The following is a 17,532-nucleotide window of genomic DNA, read 5'->3' on the forward strand; positions in this document are numbered from 1 at the left end:
TTTTCCTGAGTTATGACACAGGAATGAGAAAGGAACAGTTTGGGAGCGTTGTACTCGGAGGTCTGACTCAGCAAGATGCTGACTGTGATGGATGAGGATTTTTTAAAAGTCGGCCTTGGTGAGCATGAATATGGAGCAAAAAAATAATAGTTGTCAAGATTAGATAATTAATCTAAAATATAAAGGCGAGATCATGTTTATGTAGTGTGGAATATATTTGTATTTTTTTTTCTGACACGTTCAGTCGTATGAAATCATCATTTGTGCAGAACACGTATTTTGAAAGCAGTGATATGATGCACCCTCGAACATCATATTTATCCAGTCAGACTGGACTGAGAAATAGAAATTTATGTAAACCTGACCTGCGAAGGGATTAACAAAGCAAATGTGTCGAAAAAAACGAGTAACCATTTCGCTTTACAACATAATTTGTTTTGCAAAAAAATAAGAGACAGGTAACGTTTGAAGAAATGTATCAGATTTGTCTGTAACGAACACAAATGTAAACCTCGTCATTGAAGTCGTGCTCATCAGCTGAATGTATTTGAAATGAGCATATTGCCAAGGCACTCACTTAACAAGCCACTCATAGAGTAATTAACAGATGGAAGAGAAGCATGTGGTGTATTTTCAACAAGAACTTCTGATGTACATTTTAATTACTGACAATTTTCCTCCTATTAGTCGTGTTTCGGTTTGAATAGATTTTGATTGGAATATGTAGGTCTGCTGTGTCCGCCAGAGACGGCTGCGATGTTCACTCAGTTCGCAAAGCCTTGTTCTCAGACAAGATACATTTCAAGATGGCTTTACAATGCTTTTTTTATATTTTGTAAAATCCCATTCTAAACCAGTTGTGGGTTTCTAGTCTGTCAACTGTGTGCCACTTTTAAAGAGTTCAAATAAATTATATATAATTTTGTGGCTGCACTAAAAAAGTACAATTTAATCTTGCTGCGTCACAGAATTGGATCCCTTCTTCTCCAGTCGTTGCAAGTGTTCGTGCCTTTAGACCTACAGTCTTCTTTTTATCTCAGATGTGAACATGGAACCCTGACAGACGATATCTTCATGTTGCGGAGCTGGAAAACTCTCTGTTCTTTAGTCCATCTATTATAGATTAGTTGTTGGTGGGAAATTAAAGTCAGCTGTTAGTTGAAACAGCTAAGATATGAATAACTGGCAATCTATAATATTTTTGTATTGATGTGCACTATGACAACTTACAAACCTTTTGAATTATACATTTGTTTTTATGGATTTTCAATTGCAGTTGTGCATTTTCAAAGGTTTTATTGTCTTGGCAGATAATATGAACCTTTAGCTGTGCTGAGAACAGCCAGAATCTTAAACACACTTTCAACTTCACTACCTTCCTGCAATTTCTTGAGCAGATGACAGCAGACATGCTAGATAACAGATATGATAGAGCCAAATGCAAGTGGAATTAATAGCTATAGGCTACTATGCAACTGTAAGTTACTGAGACCCCGGACAACCCAACAACAGCTTCTTTAACTGTTTTCACGCTGGGTTCGGTTTGTTTACATCTGAACCCGAGGTCCTCCTCTAACCTCGGTAGTCTGCTTCCATTTGTTTACTGGCCATCATAACGGAGGTGTTTACCACTGCTTCAAGGAAACGATGGCATCTGCAGGACAAAACACGAGTGTGTAGTATGGACCGAGCAACATATATACATTTAAGTCACTTTAGTATAAGACTAATAAGACAGCAAACTTTAACACTTAAGAAGCTAGAACAATTGAATGTTTTTGCATTCTATAGACACAAGCAATGCTGAGATGGTCTAGGTATGGATACCAAAATACGGTATGAAACAGGCCCCGGAGCTAAATCATTGAAGACCGAAGTAACGATAAGCTCCGACCTTTTTGGTTCCTTTAATTGGTGCTTTCAACGTTTTTGTGTAGGCTAATTCATTATCACATCAATCTGCTCTCTCGTCCGCCGCCACTATGTTTACACAAGCACTGCGCGCTAGCTCAGCTAACAGCGAATTGTTACAACCAGGCTATAACAAAAGCTGTCTGAATTTAGTCTAATTCTTTTTTTTTTAGCTTAGTTTACCATGTGTGTTAAAATTTGTCAAATTCCTGTAAAGTTAGCTACTGGCTGAGACAATGCAGCCCCTCATCTCTCTACCACCTGAAGGAAGCGCATCAAAGAAATATTATTTATTTTATTGACATTGTTTCCAGTGAGATATTGACTTTATATTGTTACTTTGCTCTTGTAAAAAAATCTGCTGTTGCTGCTCCAGAAACATTTATTGTAGTTCAAATAATAATTTCTAAACCTGTTGTGAATTTTTTCTTTAATAAAACAATAGATACTTTAAAATGATTTAGTAATGAAAACAAACCATTGAGAGTATTACTAAAGAACCGAAACAATCATGAGTATCAATAACAGTAGTATCGAATAAAATCCTGGCGATACCCATTCCTAGCTGTCTCAAACTCTCTCTTCTGAAAGGCTGTTGAACTTTTAAAAGCCAAAGCGACATCTGAATAACAAGAAAACATTTGGCGATGGCTTGCATGCCCTTTTCCAGTACATACTTGCTTCACAGTCATACGGTTAAACACATTCACAGATGAGAGCTTCGCAGAGCAGCCGACAGCTTTCGCAGCTCACCACTGGAGCAGTTTCAGAGGAGCATCTGGAGGCTGGGTGCTTCATTCAAGTGCACCTCAGCAGTAGTAGTTGTTGTTGTTGAGGAAAGGTAGAGTCTGTGTGTTCTTCACTTCTCTGGCTAATTTTCCTGTAACACATTTGAGCCGGCAACTGTCCAGTCACAAGCCTGGCTCGGTCTGGATGCTGCTCGTCCTTATGCGTGTTTGTACTTGGCCCGTTACCTTCCATCCCTTTCTCCTCTAAACTGACCGGAGGGGGGAGAGAGGCGATGGCAGGGATCATTACATCACAGAACACCCGCCGGCCATTGTCCTCAGTAACTGCCACACAACATTACCACAATGCTCTCTACAAACAAGTGGACAGGTCCTGTGTGCCACAGCGCAGAGACAAGGAGGGGGAGAGAGGAAAGAAGAAGGAAAAGAGAGGAAGTCACGATAAAGACAGAGGAATGAGGAAAAGAGGGAATGGGAGATCAGAAAGTAAGGCAAAGCTGAGAGAAAAAAGAAACAAATGTCCCGAGGGTCCAAATCACAACTATTCTCATGCAGAAATACTTGACATTTGAATTTCCATGACCCAAATGATGTTTGCTTGGACATATAACGATTGCATAAAGTCAAAGGTTGGGGAAGAATGCTGGGTGTCAGACTGGTCATCGCCACCTCAGAGCTTTCTTTTATTACCACAGAGGCCTGGCATTTCCGTGTTCATGTGATGGCAATGAGTCGCGACCCCTCTCGTCCACATGAAGGTTTTTATATAAACATGACCTCTTTGTTGGTTCAGAGGAGGACAAGCCCTCTGGGGTTTTATCGCTTGCACACAAACATTTTGCTTTATCCAGCAGAAATACTGAAAATACAGCTTGTTTAATTCAATGATCATTTGCTTTTCTCTGTTTTGTATCATTGTATAGTGAATACCACGTATTTGGTCATTGAGGTTTGGTTGAACACAAAGAAAACAGAAATGCACAGCTCCTCTCTCAGGTTTGGTCTCTACACGTGCAGTAGCAAAACCTCCTCACCAAACAGCAACAGCAAACAAGAGAGAACAAATACATATTTGCTCTCTGTAAACATTAAGACAAATGCAAAGGCAGATAAACAGAGTTGATCAAACTGGGTATGACAACAAACAAGTTGGCCAAATAATGTCAAATAGGGAACAAAAGAAATAAAGGGCAGGGAACAAACACGGCTGAACCAGACCAGCCAGAAAATGGAGTTTTATTCTGCACAGCCACTAATGCAAATAACGTGTCTCATACAAATTCCAGACATATCAATGCAGGGAAATTGAGGAAATAAATAAATAAATGGAGGAATAAATTCAGAACAGGGCGAAGCATAAAAAAAAAAACTTCAAATGAAGGAAGAACTGAGGGAAATCGGAGCACAAATATCTGGAGTCAGGATGGATTAGTGTAAACATGCTGTTTTTTTCCCCAAGAATACCTAATCACATCATTGTGTCCTATCGCTAAAGTGGTGCTTTGTTTCCTCATGAGAGGGGGAATCTCTTGAGCTGAAATGATTATTTTCTTTATCTATTTCTGTATGCAATTACAAGTAAGATAAATGAATATGATACAATACAATACAACTAAATATGATTAATCAATTGGTTGATTTGTTTGTTTGGTATCCCTTAACAGGTTGTAATACCTTGTGGATCAAACATATAAGATACTGCATACAAGATGAAGAGCAGAATGTTGTTTTCTTATGTGTTCATGGAACTTTGGATAATAACATTTCATCTATTTTACTAAATATGACCTGATGAGCCACATGTAGTAGATGGCCGCAATGACAGCCTAGGGGCAATGGTTCCTATTGAGGGGGCACTTGAAGGGGTCAAAAGATGGGTCAAAAGATAAGTCAAGGGGTTTGTGAGATGTTGACAGGAAAAAGGGAAGATGGCAAAGCATAGTTTGCTACACAGAGACATTTTTCCTTCACGAGTGACAAGAGGTGCTGTATAGATATTTCTTCTTATGAAGGCAAAAGTGTTGGGAACAACAGGCTTAGTCGAAAAGGAAACTGCTCACAAACATTCACCACGCTCGTAAAAGACACTGCTGAGGGATTAAAAGCCTGAACTCTTTAGAATGAGCAGCGCTTACATGGCTGTGCATAAGGGGAAAAACGGTGTATTATACTGTACATCTAGGGAGTATTGCATAATCAGAGCCATCAACCCACCTAAGACTGCTTCAAAGTCAGATATGCCAGGAAAAAATCTGTACATTGAACACCTCAACAACACCTCCCACTCCTCCTCCCTGCACTCCAAGCAGTGGTTGAAATGGAGTTACACCATCCATCTCAGCAGTCTAGTTGAACAGATGGGTTTCCACTGTCACTATTTCCTGACATATTAACCCAGGTGTATTCAGCTAGCGGACACTTTGACATATTTCAAATACTTCTGAATTAAGCTGTATTACATAAATGTCACCCTCTGCAGCTTCCAGATAGTATCCACAGAATAATATAGTAACATTTAGTCTCTCTAAGAGGATAGTATTGATATCAAAGAAATGCATAATCCTGTAGCCACTTTCCTTTATTTCAGTAATTGTTGAAACCAGACCATGTTTGTATTTATAGCAAAAGTATAAAGAAAATCAATGAGGCAAATAGACCCATCTCTTCTTTTCATAAGCTCTCCATGTAGTCCTATCCGTGGAACAATTTGTCACCACCGCGCTGTGTTGCAAATGCCTCTGTAGCGTCTATCAATAAACCATCCGTTGTCACATACTGTGTCATGTTATTAACGCCCATCTTCACGGTAATCTCTCAAAGAGATCATTGATGGGGGGTCCTCCATATTTCTTTACAGTCTGGCCTGTGGGATACATCCCCACAGCGAATGAGAGAAATCTCTACCACCTCACTCTAAATCTCTTCCGTGTGCCCCAGATAAGAGTAGAATTGAGTTATCGAGCCGGCAGTTTAAGATATAAGCTCTCGCTAAAGGGGCGCTCAAAAGAGTCACAATATGAAGAGATTTAATGTTTTTCTATATAAGGGGGCCCCGCCTCATCTTCACTATTTGTGTCCTGCAGTGCTCTGTTTAACCGGGTCTCACGCGGTGAAAAGGCCACAGCAGAATCGAACAAACAGAAGCATGCTATACCACTGGACTACTGCATTAAACTACCTTAATCACAATTGCGAGCACTGCTTCAAAAGGTGGGTCATGTTTGGTTAAATGCCAATTAGCACTTATAAGGAAGGGTTGGCAATCAGCGCTACGGTATGTGAGATTCTTAGCAGCATCAAAAGCACCCAAAGAGCTTCAATTATCTGTGCCTACACTTCACGAGAAACTGCCAGGATAAATGAGGCAGTGTGTCACAAGTAGAGCAGTCTAATAAAAGTGTACGCCACACACCAGGCAGTGCAGAAAGGCAGTGCAGAAACCAACAACTACATTTTAGACTTATACACAATTTTATTATCATAGATGACTACAGAAACCACAAATATTTACATTTAAGAAACTGGAACTGTTGAGTTTTTGCTTAAAATATAGGAGGGGGTGGTTGGACCTGCCTCAGAGCATCCCAGTTAAATTCCAGCATGACAACTTACATTTAACATCATTATCTTATATCAAAATGTGAGCAAACATACGGGAAAAAAAACGTGTGGTGTCAGATAAATGGAAAAGATACCGAGACTGGAAATTAAAGATTCAAATTCACTCGAGACTTGCTGATTAACGGACTCAGCGGGCGGACATGCTGCTCCACCAGGAACATCTCTAAATGCACAGTAGGGCGCAGATTCTACATATTATCATATTATTACATCTTCGTTCTGATAGTGAGGTAGTTTAAATCTCCTTCATTTAGCTTTAATCATCAATATACGATCTGATTGTCAATCACCAGCCCATAAAGTCATTTTGTTTAAATATGCAATTAAATGTACAGTACAGTAAACTATCGTTAATATCTGCTGCTTTTCTGCACTGAATGTTACATCCTGTTGACCTTGTGCCATTCCAGTGAACGGTGACAGTCTGTTCAGTGCCCAACTCAACCAAAGTCACAATGACAAATATCTCTACATTCTTTTGTTTATGATGGTTGACTGGATTTGAAACTGTCTATGAGTATAACGTACCAAATAGATACTGGGAAAACTGCCACTGATGGCATTTTCTAAATTTACCTGATCTTGGGAATTATGTTTTGAGGATTTACATAATCATAAGAGGAGACTTAAAATGTATTTATAATCAAAAGGCAGGAACTGAAAGGTCTCTTTGGTACTCCAGTCATTCTCAGGAACCAGGTAAGTGCAGCCTAAATGCACTGACTTCCCAGTAAAAAGGCAGGTTAAGAGAATCTGAAATTCACAGATTGATCCAACAATGAAAAGAGAGGGAAAAAAACCTGTGTGCACAAGTCATATTTAGCCCAAAAAAAAAAAAAAGAAAGCCGTAGCAGGTGTGAAAACAGCCTTCTGTAGTGAAGATGAAGAGCACAGAACGGAGTGATGCCTTGAAGTGCTCCAGTCAAAGCATGATAGAAACTCACCTCCACCATTTTCAGCATCCATAAACATGAATGTGCAGAGCGGAATTCAGATCAGAGTTTGCTTATTAGATGTGTTTAATACAGACGGGAAAGAGGTTATTCACTAAATGGTCTGGTCATTAAATTGAATGCTTTCTGCATACCAGGTAAAACATATACTGCAATGCCCTCAAACAAGATCTGTGAAGTTTAAAATGAATATACACTGAAAGGCCTTCAGGAGTTTTAGTATATATTGGAGTTTTAGTTACACAAACATATTCATGAGAAGGGATGCTCTGGAGGCACAAACTGTCTCGTCGATGTCTCAACGGGCGGAAGTGAAGAACCAGTTTGTCTGGTTGTATGATGACCGAAGCCAGGTGAAAAACGCAAGGACATACGTAGAGGAGGGAGACACTAATTACCCTAACTACCTGGCATTCTTCAAGAAACAGAGAAGTTTGTAGTGAATACAAATGTACAACCTGGAAAAATGAAGCTATCTACATGGCTTGATACCATTAGAGTTACCAGAGAATTTAGCATTTTTAGCTTTTAGGATTCAGCTGGTGTCATAAAAGCTTAGATCTAAAACCTACCAAAATGTCACCATTATTTTGGAAGGGTTCCTATTTGGTTCATCAAAAATCCATTCAAAACAGCTGGCGGATACATTATGCTACTCTGACAAATGTAATCTACCATCTTATCCATGGCTACGAAAGCAGTCCCATTCTTTGGGGACTCTTATTCTTTGTTTACTCAAAGTGAGCAACATTGTAAAGACATTGGGAGAAACGAAAGAAGTCCCAATTTAACAAAATAAATTAGCTGCATGATTAAGACATTTAATGACCGACTTCAACATAGCGTGTCTTGTTAGTGGAAAAAAAGCAGTCTGTTTTCTGCAAAACAACAAAAGCATCTGAAGGTAGGAAATGTAATGTTGGCTGAAAACTGTTCACAGGAAATATACAAAAAGGAAAGAAGGGTAAATTACACAGGTAGTACCCTGTATTATTGTCAAAGAAGTCATACACTTCCATTAATCCACAACATCAAAAGACAAAGAAAAAATCCCCCTGCTTACTCTGAGGTAGTGAAATGTGAAGAATAACAAGGAAGAAGAAAAAGATTTTAGCTTTTCAAACCTCGTAACTTTCCCCCCAAAAGACGAGTATTTTCGGGCTTTAAAACCTGGATATACACATCTTGCCTCTTGAACTTTTGTCCCCCAGCTCTCCAGTGAGAAGATTTTCATGTAATGCAAGAAATCTCCATTACAACCATCCACACAACACACGACTCAGTAAATCCATGTTAAGGGTCTGTGTGGAAAAGGATAATTATGTTGATTTACAGAGAAGAGAAGCGAAAACGTGTCAAGAATTTGGAAAAGAAGAATTAAAGTGACTATTATTTTTATGTCACTCAGAATCATGTTATTCTCCAATAACTATACTCTGAAAAAAAGAAACCTTGACATTTAATTTCCCTTTGTCCGTGAAATGTAAACGGGAAAACAGCTAAAACAATACAGGAACCTGTCACACAAAGTCTTAGCCAGTGTCATTAGACTTAACACAGGTTATTCTGCACAACTAGTCTCACAGTGCTTGGTAATGTCCTCTTTCAACTTCATGAATGTTCCAATTAAGGTGATTCACAGTGCCGGGCTGCAATTCGTAATAAATGGTACATAGAGTGTTCGAGATGAGGCAGTTCAGGATCAGATGAAATAGTGTGCCGTCACACTGGGGCTATAAACAGATGTTCTATTCATGATGTCGACCTGATGCTCGTCAGAGCTGCAGCAATACAATATGAAAGCATTAGTTTACATTCAACCAGTCATTGTTTTATTTGTCATATTCTTTTTCAGTTAGTTTGCAACACTGAACTTCATCCATTGACAATATGATTAGAAACCCAGTTAATAGTGTCCGCTTGTTGCTGGGGCAGTGTCCCCTCTGACATGTATGTTGTATTTTACTCATATCAAACATGCAAAATATACTCTCTGAAATTGATGTAAAGTATTAAACGTAGACATAGCTGGTGTTATTTTTTCAGCAGCCCCAAAGGGCTGTTAAATGCTCCTGGTATTTCCTTATGATACATTGCTTATTTCAGTAACAACTGCTATTATGTTAAATGTGTGTTGCTGTGTAAAATATTAATATGCGAGTAGAAAGGCAAGACTCCTGTCTAACTGGGTTTGTTCAATGATGCCCAAGGGAAGCCACTTCAACCTTGGAACATAGACTGCAGACAGCTCCCTGATAATTAATTAAATCTGCAGATCATAGAGTTTTCAGCTTATTCTGAATACAGCATTTGTCCCATTGTGGGCTCCTATTTGAACATATCCCCAGACAAGAAGTTGGCCACTAGCCTGGACTTTACAGGCTCTGAAACAGTTTAGTAATGAGTTACTATGGTTACTTCACATGAAAGTGAGTTCATGAATCCAAAAAAGCCAACTAAACCAGTCCAGCACAATGTTAGCTCACTGACCCATTAATCTTACTCATAAAATGGGCTTCAGGTTACTAGGAATTGGAGTTCATCTGAAAATGCCAGTTGCTAAAATAATAAGTACAGTGAGCATGTGAAGTGGATTAGAAGAAGATAAATACTCTTTGTGCTCAGCCGATGCTCTGTAGATGAGCTGCGTATGACTGTGGTCATATCCCCGGGGAGCTGTCCGAGGTCCTGAAGAGAACACGATGCAGAGCGGCGCTGTCCACAGTGCTGACTGGCTTTGGCTTTGCAGCATTAGTCAGAAGAGACATCTCCACAGACATCAACCGCTTTCAGACAGTCCTCACCCTCTTTCGATTGTCTGCCACATCCCACTCACTATACCAGTCCAACTGTGCTTTGACAAGGATGTGTGCGCACACAACGCTTAACGAAATCCTGAAATCCCCAAGTCGATAATAATTGCATGCTACCAAATGCTCAGTGCTTTTGCTGACTGCATTGTGTCTGATATTTCCATCATTCCGGCGCACAGACATTTCATCAAACCAATTCATGAGATACTGCTGAATGTCACGGTAAAACATTGTATCATTACAATGACGATAATAATGGATCATTATAATGTCAAGTTATGTGCTCAGGTGGTGCTGAGTGGGAACGCTGTGCGGAGAGTGCGCTGTTAACCGAAGCAGTTCCTCGGCTGTACATGCATATTCATGAAACTTATCATCACGAAAAAATCACATTCACTTAACGTCAGCTAGGAAATATGAAGCTGTGAATATGCCTGATACTCTGAGATCTCAGAGGTCTGACGCTAGGTTGCTTAGATACACTGACTGACTGCAACAACAACAAAAAAACACAAGGATTTATATATATGATGTGTGTTGCAGCAATGCTGTGCTTCAAAATCCTTGCAGTACCGTATATGTACTGTAGCACGGCTTTCTACAGCCACACTCTTCCGCCCTGTATTATTGAACCGCTCCACTGCAGACACTTGATGCTGGAGTGTGGAACTCATTCACTTTTGCAGCTCACACACTGTATTACTAACAACCCTGGAGATTCAAACCAGCAACTCTCTGATGAGGACTAATGCATTAATGTTCTTTTCCTGTGGATGACTGAGAGTTGAATAATGCTGATGTATCTGACACCTTTTGATGTAAAAAAAAAAATACACTGTCCATGTCAATGATATGATAATATCTAGTAATGCTTAGGGTCATGAAACACAAAAGACACACTGATATCCTGAGTCTTTTTACAGAATTCAACAGGCGGACTCCCTATTCAGTCTTTAGATGGGAAATAAACAACACAGATTTTGCGTCAAATTCCTCCGAGATTAAGTTCTTCCATCACTGGTGCCATTATATCCATTCCCCATACCTGATGGTTTGCTCATGCAATACATATGGAATTATCCATGCAAACCAGAAATCATTTACCGGTACATGCATATACAGTATTTACCAGCATCAGTCATGGTATATGCCTGTGCTTCAATGTGTCAAGATGGCATTCTGTGTGTCAAATGAATCTGAGAGTTCTATTTCCAGTCCCAGTGTTTATGCCAAAGGCGGTATTAAAAAAAGAAAATCTCAAGAGAGATTTACCACGGGAAAAAAAAATAAAAAATCTTTAAAATAGATTGAAATATACTGATGTAATAAGCTCAGCTTTAAGTCAAAGTATTCCATAAATAATACTGGTTTAACTGGTATGAAAGCACTGTTTTTAACTTGACCAGATTTCCTTGTGTTCAATGTGTGACAGATTGCTGTAATGACAGTAGGGAGGTCTGTGGGATTTCTGGGGTGTGCTGGTCTGGCAGGGGCAGCCAGTGTGGACCTTGTGTTACTATTCTCAACAGGGACATGAGCAGTAGCCCTCTGCAGCCTCTTGCTACACATTTTTACAGCTCTTGCTTAATTAAAATGTTGCATCCACTGTAGCAATATACAGCAGAGTTCTCTGCGAATTAAAAATGAATTAGGCTGGCAGATGTGGCCTTAATGGCTTAATTATGCCTTTACGTTTGTCCGAGTAAAGTGCAGCCACAGATGAATATAGTTTCAACTCTTGCATTCATGAGTAATGCCTAAAAACAATTTAAAATGTAAATTTGGAGACATCTGCTCAGGGTATGTTGAAACTGGCCATGAAACATCAGCATCTGACAACAAGATGCAGGAGGTAGACAGTAGGTAAACAGACCCATTAAATCCAGTAACATTACCAGGTACACTGGTTAAGTACTCACAGCTGCAACTGTAATGTATGCCATTGATCTATGGTATATATTTATCTCTGTGGTATGTTATATATACATATGCATGTTTTGTATCAGTATGCATGGTCTAATTCCTACCTCTTTGGTCTGGCAAATACAATAATTCTGATTCAACATAATTTGTATCATGAATCCACATGGAAGACCAATTTTTTCATGTTTTGGTAAATTAAGAGCAGACTCTCTGAAATAGATTATAGGTTCAGACTTAAGTGCTGTCAATAGTACAAATACTGCATGGCATGACAAACACACACAAACACATGGACACAGCATTTTCAGGTTTCTGACACTCACCATGTTGAAGCAACAGAAACATCTGAGGCACAGGTACGAATTCCAATGTGGGTGCATTGGTGGGATACAGGGCTGTCTTTGCGTTTGATACAGTCTAAGGTTACTTTTCTTCCTCTCTCTCTGGAGGCCATACCGGCCTCTTCTGTCCATATACAGAGCAGTATACAGTGCGGCATCATCAAGGTTGGTGTACACTGTTCTCTGTCAGATTGCGTTACCCTGCCTTCCTTCAAACTGCATTTGGATGTTTGGAATGTATCATTTTAACATTTAATGAAGGAAGTTCAATCAAAGTGCACCATTTGTAACACTTTCAAATGCAAGTAGGCATAATTCAACTTATTTTTGATGGTAAACATAAGTACTGACCATTAGTAACATAATTTATAACATAACATAACCCATGAATATGCTAGTATTTGATCAAATTGAATTAACTAATCACACTTCCTATCCATTGGGAGCCATTGAACAGGTTTGGAGGGGGACACGGCAACTTTAAATGGAGGCCAATATTGCAGAGTGAAAACAAGTCAACGTTGACTTATTTGACCTAACTTTTGTTCTGCAAGTAACATACTTAACTAATGCCATGACCTAAGTTACATAACAAGTGTACTTATTTTAACCCAAAACACAATATTGTTTTCTAGGCCTAACCAAGTAAAATCGGGTGATTAGATTCTTTTTTCATTTATGGAAATCTCACAACTTAAATAGGAATAATAATAACAATAATAATAATAATAATAATAATAATAATAATAATACTAATAATAATAATAATGGGAAGTTAATTAAAGTTGCAATGTACTTCACTCGCAAATTTTTTATTTATTTTTTGTATTAACAGCAGATACTGTTCGCTTTAACAAAGTAGTAAAAAAATATTTCCAGAATTGGTTGAAAGTTTAACTTTCATCCCACTTATCTCCCAAACACGGCTGAGGATTAATCAGGGCAGTCGTTTCCAAAAGCAACAAGCTGCTTCAACGTCCAGAACTGCAGACACACTTTTCTTTCTTCCCTCAGTTCCTAAACTCTGCATGAGATTTCCATGTACTCCTCTAGACTGCTCTACCTATACAGTATGTTTATCTTTCCTCTCCACCACTACAGCCTTTTCCCCTGAAAGTGTGATCCTGAGAATGAATGTAGAGAGACTAAATTATGGGACCCAATTTGAAGCGGCACCACTTCACTGATAAGCTGTACCAGTGATCTGTGAGAGCACTCAGGGTCTGCTACATTATGACAATACAGAGGAATAAAGCAGATGAAAGAGAATAGCCTGGCAAGAGCAGAAATCAGATGGGCAGAGGGAGAGGAAAAAACTATCTAAAGTCTAATTGTGTTATGCCTCATGGCAGCAAGGGAGTTCAGAGAGACACATTTTCTTTCCACACGTCATTCAGCACAGTCCCTTCCCCGACATGATCACATTAATTTCCAACCGCTGCCAGTCTTTCTTTAAACATTTTCCTGGGTGCATTTATTGAAAAAAGTGACATGAAAAGCAAATGGGGAGAAACCAGGCCCATTAGGTTACACCAGAAACATGCGGCACTGGTATTTGAGGCCGTGCATTTAGGCATGTTGGCTAGATGTGTCTTCCCTGCCCTTTGGGGAGAAAATATCACTCTGATGCCTCTGAACATGGGGAGGCAATGTTGATGCAGGGGATTCACTTAAGTTAACTTTTTTTCACCTTTTGTCCCATTTGTTTTCATGACAAAATATAACTACTATTGTACCACAGGCCTGCCCTTGAAGGAACACATCAACATTTTGGCTGTTCCTCTTATTTCCTGTTTTGATCCGTTTTCAAAAAGCAAGTCCTTGTTTGCTAAAAGCTATTCGACGATCAGTAACACAGAATCTTGCAAATTCCTATTAGGGAAGTTGACTTCCCACATCCCCTTCATCTTCTTTCATGGGAGTAAAAGTAAATTGATAACCTGTGTAATTGCTAAAATCATATTAGATTACTCTGTTGTAATGTCACCATCCTCTTATGACTTGTTTGTGTTCTCTAAAATGTCATGTCAAACCTCCATAACTGCAGCAGATGTCTACACTGGCAAAAGATCATGAGCAAACACTGTGGTTAGTGAGGCTATTTGAGATGGATGTCTGGAAAGACGAGAAGGTCTATCCGTGTTTATAATCTCCGAAAATAGAACGTTCCCAGTGAGCAGCGCCACCGAAACCCTTTTCTTTCTTCCTTCCCACTTGCTGCAGTGGCTTTTCCAAGAATCAGGACATGGTGGGTGCAGAGTGTAACCATGAAGAGAGATCTAACATGTATCATCTATTACTCTATTACTCCACAGCGCACTGCTCACCATACTAACTTCATAGTTACAAACCGTTTGACATATGTGTTGTGATAAATACCAGGTTGTGCGATGCTGAAAATCTAATTTAAGTGCAAGTTGAGTTTAACAAACATCATTATTATCATCATTATCTATAGATAAACTAGTGGTAACTGGGTTAACATCGTCATGGGACCTAAGCACTGGAACAGAGGGCCCAATGACCAGGCTTGTTCGTTGAATATACATTTTTAAATAGACATGACTCGCTGTTCAGGCCTTCAAACTCCAGTGGGATGAAAAAGTTGACAGTTCTGAGGATAGGACTAGACTTCGCTTTGTGTCGCACCGCTGCCGCTGGGGTAAACACAGCTAAACAAGTGTCGGAGGAACGGCAACCCAATATTATAAATTATTCTTTTTTTATTCCCTTTTCACATAATCACAAGGATTCTTGTTGGCATATGATGATAAAACTGGTGATTTTTCCAATAAAAATGTATTTTGTGTGTATAAATATACCGGAGAGCCTCTTGTAGATGCCCAGTTGCACACAGGTACCCAAGCAGACTCTCTCAAAGAGCTATACATGTGTTGACTGCCAATGTTTCAATAGCCTCTGTCTTTCAAGCAAAGTCAATAAGAGTCAGCAGCTAGCTTCTCACGGCTGGCCAGCTACCAGCTACACGTCATGATTTTCATTTTAAACGCAAATGCTGTGACTCACAAAACACTGTATTTAATGCTGTAATTTACATCGTACTATTATGATCTTGTAAACCACCTTCCAATTATGGTTGCATAAGTTATATATAGATACTGTTACATACAGTTTATTTGCATGTGTGCCTGTCCTTCAAATCTGACTGAAGAACTGAAGTAAAAAGGCATCCACAATTACAAGAGATACAAATGTATGTTGTCATACCTGCAGGGCTTCCCAATGTCAGATGTCCATACACTGTTACAGAAGCAAGGAAGTCCTTTAGAAAACCTCCGGTGTGACTATTCACGGGTCACTTACTCCAGGGTCTGAAAGAAAACAAAAGAAACACAAATCAGAACAGACACGGGGAGTGAGCTCCCGACTCAGCCACCACAAATGCCCAGTGATCCAGGATAAACATCCTTGAAGAAATGTCAGTCCAAGGGAAAACATTAGCTTAACCACACCAGGGTAGCAGGCAAGAAAAGGCCGGGATGACATATGCACAGACTCTTTCTCCTTCCTTGGTCAGCTTGATCATTTTCCTGCCTAACCAGCTGACGGAAAATGGCTCATTACACTATAATTTGAGTCGAGGAAGACAAGTGAGTAGCGTTTGCAGGGCCCATGCCATTCAACTTAGTGCTGCAGACTTAGACAGTGGATGTCCCTTACTGACTGACTGACACCGTGTTGAAATGTACGTGAGCAACACTTAAAGGCAACACTTGAAATCAACCCAGTGCATGGTGACAACTAACAGACACTTTTTGAGCTAGCATTAGCTATGTTCCATTAAAACAAATCACCAGTACGGATTGGCTAATCTGCCCGTGCTTGATGTGGTTCTCTGGGCCGACGGCTTTGTTCAATGAGCTGAAGAGAGCAGCGCGTTCAGTCGACCGTAAAGCAGCCAGAATTAAACTGGTAACTGATTGCGATGTATCCACAGCATTGTGAGACAGTGGTTTACTTGTTCTTATCACTCAGTACATCTTACCAATGGGCTGCACTCATGGTCTGTAATAGTGCGCACGGTTGTCTCCTAGGATGCCAAAACTACATACAAACTATATGAACAAGCCACCACACCAAGGACAAGTTCTGTTGTAGCCTGTACTAGTAAAACCTTTGGATATATTCTTTCTTTGATAGCTAATTTTTACAAAATTATTATAACTCAAGATTCCCATCATTTTAATCGAAAAAAACATATAGTGTTAAGTCAGTGAGACAACTTATCCAACCACTCTCATCCATACAGCAACTGGATTCATAACAGATTATGAAACTGAAGGATAAGAAAAATGTAGGCCTCGAAAGCCTTAATCCCAGCAGGAATTTACGAACTGTATCAAAGTTCAGCATCGCTGACTTGCTCGGTGATTCCACTGGCTAAACATTGGAGTCACTTAAATAGGCCATATCTACTGTGGCTAAAAATGTTGTATATTTAAAAATTTCAAGTTGCCTTGAACTCAAATTCTTTAATGCCCACCACCGGACCACCGTGTGAGCAGCGGCTGGTGCCACCTAAGAAATGCTCACCTCCTCCCCTGACTTACCGATGCTGCTATTTTCATCCCGCCCACTGACTGATCAGCCTAATCCACCGTTGGAGGATTTGAGCTCTGCGGTACAGAGCAATTGTGCTGCGGCAAAATGAGTGTGGCTTAATTGGAGCAAAGACTTAATGAGGGCCCCTTGAGGATTATCATCTGTGGCTTAGAAATGGCCCAGGTAGCGGAAGACACGGTCAAAAGGATCAGCTAACAGCCTTCTGAATTGGAGTGACAGTGCTGAGCCGCAACTGTGCCAATAAAATCTTTACTTCTTTTTTTCCGGGGGGGTCCTTGGAGAGAGGTGAACTAAAGTGAAAATCTCCGAGGAAAATATGGCTGCAGGAGCAAACAGCCGTCTGTTGCAGCTGGAGGAAAGTAGCATTTACTTATTTATTTCTCTCCATTTAATCTTGTAACCTACATTATTACTGTGTTTTTGCTGAAGCTGAATGTAAATTGAGATTTTCGTTTTTATTACATTGTCTACTAAATATTATGTTGTTTTAAATGCAATAAGACGTAATCAGAATTATTTCGGCTAAGTAGTTTTCTTCAATATAAAAAGACCCAAAACACACGGAACACTAAAATCAGTGCTTTTTTTCCATATGATTTTTAGCACAATTATTTTCATCACTGTTTAATCTGGCGAT

General features: G+C 39.6%; 1 protein-coding gene across 4 annotated transcripts in view; it reads right to left on the minus strand.

Annotated features, from left to right (window-relative positions):
• Positions 1-17,532, minus strand: part of lingo2 (leucine rich repeat and Ig domain containing 2) — a 186,085-nt gene that overhangs the window by 108,177 nt on the left and 60,376 nt on the right. For all 4 annotated transcript variants that reach the window (XR_004213434.1, XM_031866870.1, XM_031866868.1 and 1 more), the window contains exon 3: positions 15,540-15,643. The gene's annotated coding sequence lies outside the window, so the exon portion shown is untranslated. The remainder of the gene's footprint in view (positions 1-15,539; positions 15,644-17,532) is intronic.

Source organism: Anarrhichthys ocellatus, unplaced genomic scaffold (assembly GCF_004355925.1).
Source record: "Anarrhichthys ocellatus isolate YVR2014 unplaced genomic scaffold, GSC_Weel_1.0 scaffold37, whole genome shotgun sequence".
NCBI lineage: Eukaryota > Metazoa > Chordata > Actinopteri > Perciformes > Anarhichadidae > Anarrhichthys > Anarrhichthys ocellatus.